Here is a 7594-nt window from a genome sequence, read left to right as displayed (position 1 = left end):
TCATTCATTGATAGGCCTTTGGGTTGTTTCCACCTTTTGGACATTGTGAAAAGTGCTGCTATGAACATTTGTACATACATATTTGTTTGAATACCTGTAAGTATATACTTCAGAGTGGAACTGTTCAGCCATATGGTAGTTCTATGTTTAACTTTGAAGAGCCACCAAACTATTTTTCCACAGTGGCTACATCATTTTACATTTCTACCAGCAATGGGCAAAGGTTTCAATTTCTCCCAATCACATTGTCTCTCCCAATAAATGTGATTTCCCCTTATTTTCTTCTATCCTGTGGGTTTTTTACTTTCTTGATATACCCTTTGATACACAAAAGTTTTTAATTTTGATAAAGTCCATTGATCTATTTTTTTTTAATTTTGTTACTTATACTTTTGGTGTCCTATCTCATATCCATTGCAAAACCCAAAGTCATGATGACTCACTTCTACGTATAGTAGTCCCTCCTTATCCATGAGGGATACATTGCAGGGCCCCAGCGGATGCTTGAAATCACAGATAATACCAAATATTACATATACTATGTTTTCTTCTATACATATATACCTATGAGAGAGTTTAATTCATGAATTAGGCACAGTAAGAGAGTAACAATAATAACTAATAATAAAATAGAACAATTATAATAGTATACTATAAAAAAGTTATGTGAATGTGATCTCTTTTTGTCTCAAAATATCTTATTGTACTACATTCACCCTTCTTGTGATGACGTGGGACGATAAAACAACTTCATGATGAGACAAAGTGAGGTAAATAACATAGGCATTGAGACATAGTGTTAGGCTACTGTTGACCTTCTAATGATACATCAGAAGAGTCATTTGTTTCTGGACCACTGTTGATTGGTCATGGGTAACTAAAAAAGAGGAAAGTGAAATATTTATTTATTAAGTTAATATTTGTTTATCTTTTCCCAAAGGCCAGTGTTAGAGGTAGGTACAATGTATGGTTTAGTGATATCAGAGAGCTGTAAACACCAAATAAAATACAGGATATGATATTGGAAAAGAATACTTGTATTGGAATTGTCAAAATACGTTTTCCATAAAGTGATTCTTTGCCAAATATTTTCAAGTGCTTTGGCAGGTGAGCATGTAAGGAGGGATTTACAACACATTAAACACATTATCATACAACACATTAGAGGACATCATTAATTAGCTATTTTAAAACCATTCTAATTTGACTTGATTTTCCATAACATTATTTCCTTAAAATCATCTTTTTTTTTTAAGATTTGTTTATTTGAGAGAGAGAGAGACAGAGAGTGCACAAGCAGGAGGGGCAGATGGAGAGGAAGAGAGAATCCCAAAGCCGACTCCATGCTCTGCATGGAGCCCAGTGTCGGGCTCAATCTCAGGACTCTGAGATCATGACCTGAGCCGAAACCAAGAATCAGATGGTTAACTGACTCTGCCACCCTGGATTCCCTACTTAAGATCATCTTAATGTGAGATTAACTTTTCAAAATCTGTATAGCTAACTTTGTTTACCTGTTTCACCAATTTATTCCATTATAAGTAAAGACACTTCTGATTAGGGTAATGGTAGTCTCTGACTTTGCAGACTTTGATAAATGAGTGCATTAGATACACCCCACAGCTAATGAAATTCCACACCTCAGTTTAGATGACATCAAATGTGCCACAGATTGTTTATTTTCCTGAGCATAATTACTAAGAGAAAAAAAAAATCCCTCATATATCATTATGGTGCTAAATAATGCATATCTTCATTGATTTTTAATAGATAGCTTACTTAAAACAACACTGTGCAAGCTTATCTTTTTTGATGCAACAGATGTTGGGTTTACACAAAACAGAAATAAACCCAGGATTCTATACTTGGAATACCCATCTAATTTTAAGGATAAGACTTTCCAGTAGCAGATGGTATTCCACACAGTCTTATAAAATAGGGAAAAAAAAATGTTTGCCTTGATACTGTAAATTAACAGATTGGTTACAACTATGCATATATGGATTAATACATTTTAAATCTGTTTCTTAGAGAGAGAGAAAATTCCCACACAGGGCTATATGAGAATTATTGGGCATATCTTTATAATCCTTAGATTGAAACATCAATATAAATTCACATGCCTTGCTAAACATGTATTTATATCCTTGAATTGAGCTGAAATTAATTAACAATAAATCTGACCTTTTCTAGGGGGAGATTTATCATTTGGCAATATGCCAATTTTGTATCTGATTCTGATAAAAACATGTATGGTGTCACATTATGCGGTTCTTTTATCACAATTTTAGAAAAACTATATAAAAATGTCTTTTGATCACAGAATTACATTGAGTTGGTAAATCAACTACTAAAACATTTTTGTACCAATTTTAGGTAAAGCCCTCTCCGTAGAGCCAATGTCCCTTTCTACTATACTACACACCTCATTTTTTCATTAGAAAAGAATTTGCTTTTAATAAAAATGTAAGCATAAAATTGTATTTCTATTGCCCTTCACCATTAAAGTGGTTTAGCCTGTCATTTTACAGTAGTCTATTGTATTTCCTTAGATTATCAAAGCTATATTATAAAAACATTCATTCCAATAGAAAAAATTAGGACAGTAGTTAAAGTTTTATATCCCCAGAAAGAAAGTCATCTTTTCCTAAATTGCAATAGTAAGAGTTTTATCATTGCTATGAATTTTTTCTTTTGTATAAACATATGTTTTATTGAGCTTAAACTTCAACATAGTAGGAATGAGTCCATCTAACACATACTCACAAGCAATGGCTTTTTTCCTATATTCACTTGCAGTAACTGTAGTACAATGCATTTAGTACTTTCTTTTCATTCTTACTTCCATTAAATAAAACTTGAAACCACTCAAATATATTATCTCTCTTGTATCTTTCTAGTTACTTGAGATTATCTCACAAAGTGATTGTGCTATAAAGATCACTGTATATATTACAAATTGTGTTTCAAATTGTCACATTAGGTTCATCTTGTGTTATGAACATTCATCCTTCTACTCAGCTAGAATGGTGGTATCTACTCAGCTAGAGACTTTGATCCAGGTTGACAAGACAAATGAGGTGGACTTGAAGGTACAGGAAGTAGCTGACAAAGCCATAGAGTTGACACACAATTGGGGGAGCCAAGCAAAATGGGTATAATAGATCTGGACTTGATTCCCCTTTGGGGTTTAACTGAAATATTGAGAAAGCATTACTCAGAGGACATAAAGTACAACCTAGTTTATCTCTTATCTTCCCTTTATATTTAATCAGTGGAAAGATTTCCTCTGCCCAGGGCGGAAAATGGAGCAATTATGACTTCCCTAGTTACTCTTAGTTAACAAACAGTCCCAAACATAGACTTAGTGGTCTGGCTGGTTATTTGAGGAAGAAGTTTCATAGTCTTTCTCACTCACTTCTAACATTTGCCAAATACATCTTCTGAGATACCTATGTTAGAATACAGGGACTGAAAAGAGGGAAAGGGGAACAAAGAAATTTTATGTTTAATTACTAATCCAAGTAGGTAACCAATCCCCCTCTCCTGTCATCCTGATCTTGGGGTTTGTTTAGTCACACGTCCACAAACTTCCCAGTGCAGACAGACATCATATATATGCAGAGAAATACAGTGTGACTACAGGTCATGTCAAGGGTCTTCACAACACAGTAAGAGCTCTTATCTGAGAATTTCCTCTGGAAGCCCTCTCTCCATTTACCTTCTCTACATTTTTGTAGTTTTGATCCTTATCAAGGGTACCTAGGCTTGGGGCCCAAGCATTGTGAAACCAATTCTAGCACCTATTCTGAAATCTATGTTTTGTTTTGCCACCTCTCCTTTATACCATCTTAATACAAATGTTATTAATCAAGTGAGCATTTAGGCAATTTTCCACAATCTGATTCTATTTATCTTTCCTACTAATTACTAGTCAATCATGCAATTCAGAATCCCAGATTCATCATTAGGCCTGGAATATATATTGTTCATCATACTGTGGCTTTTCTCACAATGTTCTATGGTCTAGAATGTCTTTCTGTTTTCTCTCCACCACCTAAAATGTTAGAAGTTTTCTTAGACATTATGGCATAGATCATCTAAACAAATGAGGGCTTGGGCTTAGGGTGATGACAGCTAAGTGAAAATTGAGTCTGAATAAAAAAATACTCAATTTAATATATTTTTATCTTTTTTTATTACTATATATGCTGCCTATTTCACCAATAAATTATCTAGTTGAGTAAGAAACTAATGAGTTTAGACTAGTTAACACCCAAGGGACCTTTCAAGTACATTAGCCTGCCAATAATCATTCTTAAAAAGTGATATGATGCAGGCAGTTTTCACTATTTAAAATTTGTATTTCACACATGCTGGCCAGTTAGCTCAGCTGGTTAAAGCGTGGTGCTAATAAAATTTGTATTTCATAAAAATTATGTAAAGCTTAAAAACATGAATTAGGAATCAAAAGAGAGTTTAGATATCTATTACCACCAAAATAATATAAAGATAAGAATCATTTGCAGCATGGATGGAAAAATAAAAAGCAGTCTATTCAAGAAAGCACAGACATGTATCCATTAACAAATTCATTTATCCATTTATCTATTATCCACATTGAATTAATATTAAAATTTACTAAAATACAATACAAAATAATGCAATAACTATTATTAACTAATACTTATTGAGCACTTTTCAATATTATGCGTACATCTCTAAATGCTTTACAAGCATCATTATATTTAATTTTTACGACTACTTTATGTAGCAGTTATTCTAATATTATATGTAATTACATATTAATATAATAGTTAGAAAAATATGCCTAGAGACATTAAATGATTTTCCCAACCTCATACAATTAATTAGCAGCAGATTCAAGCAGATTCACGAAGGTCCATCTGATTTAAAAATCTCTGCAATAATCTTAACAGACACCTCACAGAAGGAGATACAGAGATGGCAAATAACTTATGAAAAGATATTCCACAGCATATGTCATCAGGAAAATGCAAATGAAAGCAACAATGAGATACAACTACACACCTATCATAATGGAAAAATATGAAATACCAATAACACCAAATGCTAGTGAGGACATGGAGCAAAAGAAATTCTCATTCATTGCTGATGGAAATGCCACTTTGGTAGATAGTTCTGCAGTTTCTTACAAAACTAAACGTATTCTTACCATGTGATTCAGCAATTGATATTGCTTGATATTTACCCAAAGGAGTTGAAATTTATGTTTGCAGAAAACTTGCACATGGATGTTTATAGCAACTTTATTCATAATTGCCAACATTTGGAAGCAATCAAGATGTCCTTCATTAGGTAAGTGGATAAATAAGCTGTGGTGCATTCAGACAATGTGCACTAAAAATAAGTGAGCTATCAAGCCATGGAAAGATATGGGAAGTAAGTGGAAGAAGCTAGTCTGAAAAGGGTACATACTGTGTGATTTCAACTACATGACATTCTGGAAAAGGCAAAACTATGGATGTCATAAAAAAGATCAGTGTTTTCCATTAAAAGTTGGGCATGGGGAAGAGAAATGAATGGGTGGAACACAGAAAATCTTTAGGGCAATGAATATATTCTGCATGATACTATAATGATGAATATATATCATTATACATTTCTCAAAACCCATAGAATGTACAACACCAAGAGTGACTCATAATGTGAACTATGGACTTCAGATGATTATTATATGTCACAATTATATTAATGGTAGGAAATGTTGATCATTTGAAAAGGCTTTATATTTGTGCAGGCATAGTGTATATGGGATATCTCTGTACTTTTCACTTCATTTTGTTCTGAGCCTATAACGGCTCAAAAAAAGGCTTAAAATACTAGATTTCATTTTTTGACAAATAATATCTGTAAACTGTACCTGAATCACCATCAAAGAAAAGGGATGTCTGTAATTATAAGACCCTTGATGGGATAGCTTTGTAGCGGAAATCTCAATACTTAAGCAATAGAAAGGCTAGCCTTTGGTCTTCTCTGAAAAGTGATTTCTCTACCTTTCTCAGTTCAACACCATACAAGATTATATTTGAAAAACAAAAAGTACAAAAGTCCATTTTTCCTTTTTGTCGTGTGCAATTTTCTTAACAAATAAATAATACAAAATAAACAACAAGTAGTAAAATGTAAGTATTTTCCGAATATGCCTATACGTTATTACATTTTGTAGAAAATTCACAAAATGTCCTTGCTCCTTTAAATAACTCTATGGTATAGCAACAAATATTAGATGCTTTGCATCAGCCTAGATACATGAGATACCTATATGATATTCTGAATTTTTTCAAAGAAAATTAGATTATGTGGAAAATCAAAGGGGACACACAGTGGTTCTTTCTCATCCAAATAAAATGTTCATAAGGGTCTAAACTTAGAAAGAGGCATTCATCTCAGCTTCTAGTATACAGTTACATAATATCAAACCAAGTTAATTTCATTTATTTTATTTGCCCCTAGTTTCACCCACATACATTTCTGTAAATCATGTGGAATCAGGTAAAAGATTAAATGGCTTCAATTCATTTAATGTGGGATCACTCAGACCCCAGATACAATTTACCAAAAGAGAAGTTGCTTATATAATATTTCTATTTGAATATTTGAATAAGGTATTTGAATAAGGTATTTGAATAAATTTTGCTTTAGAAATATTTGAATACATTTTGCTTTAATAAATTAGAAAATGATAAGGCAGGCTCAATTTCTATCAAATAGAAAAATAAAATGCCAGTAATTGAGTTTTTTATCATATTTATTTTTCTGGTAATAAACTTGAACTCAGACTATCCAGACTGATTATGAGAAGTGGAAAAATAGAAAGTGAAAATTGAAACTTGGTGAGTAAAGCATCACGTGGCACACATTGTGAAGAATCGTTACAGAGGGAAGCATCAGAAAAGGCTACACAGACATTCATTGCCGATGTAGTAAAGAACATTTCAGGAAAATGTGGCTTGACAAAAACAGAAATAGTTAAGTGTGGGTAACTCAGTGATTGTCCCAGCTTATTTCAATCACTTTTCTTTAGTGTTAAATCCCCCTTTCCACCATTTCAATGTATTTGTGCCAACACCTCAAGTGGAATGTGACCAACAGAAAAACTTAAAAAAAAAAAAAAAACCACCTTGGAGAATGCCAAATTCTATTGTATAGTGTCATTTTTATCTACCTCCTCTCTTACCGCAAACAAATTACCCTTTCACTGCCTTTTGTTTTCAGGACATGGCAACATGTTTAATGGAAAGTCAAGCTACTATCATCTTTTCCATCTTAGATTAAAATAGAGAAGGTAAGACATCACAGCTCCATTTGCATATTTTCCTAATCTGGAGAGAAAAATATTTTCAAGAGAAGCAGTGAAGTATGTTTCTTTACCACTGGGCCAATTATGAAGGATCAGGATAATGATTCTCCAGCTGGGCACTGCTGGAGTCAGGAGAAGGCCCCTGGAGAAGATTTTTCCAGCTCTCCTCAATTATAGATGGACAGTTTGTTGATACTGTAACTGGAGTGAAAGTTGAGCCAGTCACAAGAGATGATGTAGTTGTCGGGG

Source organism: Leptonychotes weddellii, chromosome 2 (assembly GCF_054177405.1).
Source record: "Leptonychotes weddellii isolate Sample4059 chromosome 2, ASM5417740v2, whole genome shotgun sequence".
Classification (NCBI taxonomy): Eukaryota; Metazoa; Chordata; class Mammalia; order Carnivora; family Phocidae; genus Leptonychotes; species Leptonychotes weddellii.
Note: the sequence above shows the minus strand (reverse complement) of the source record.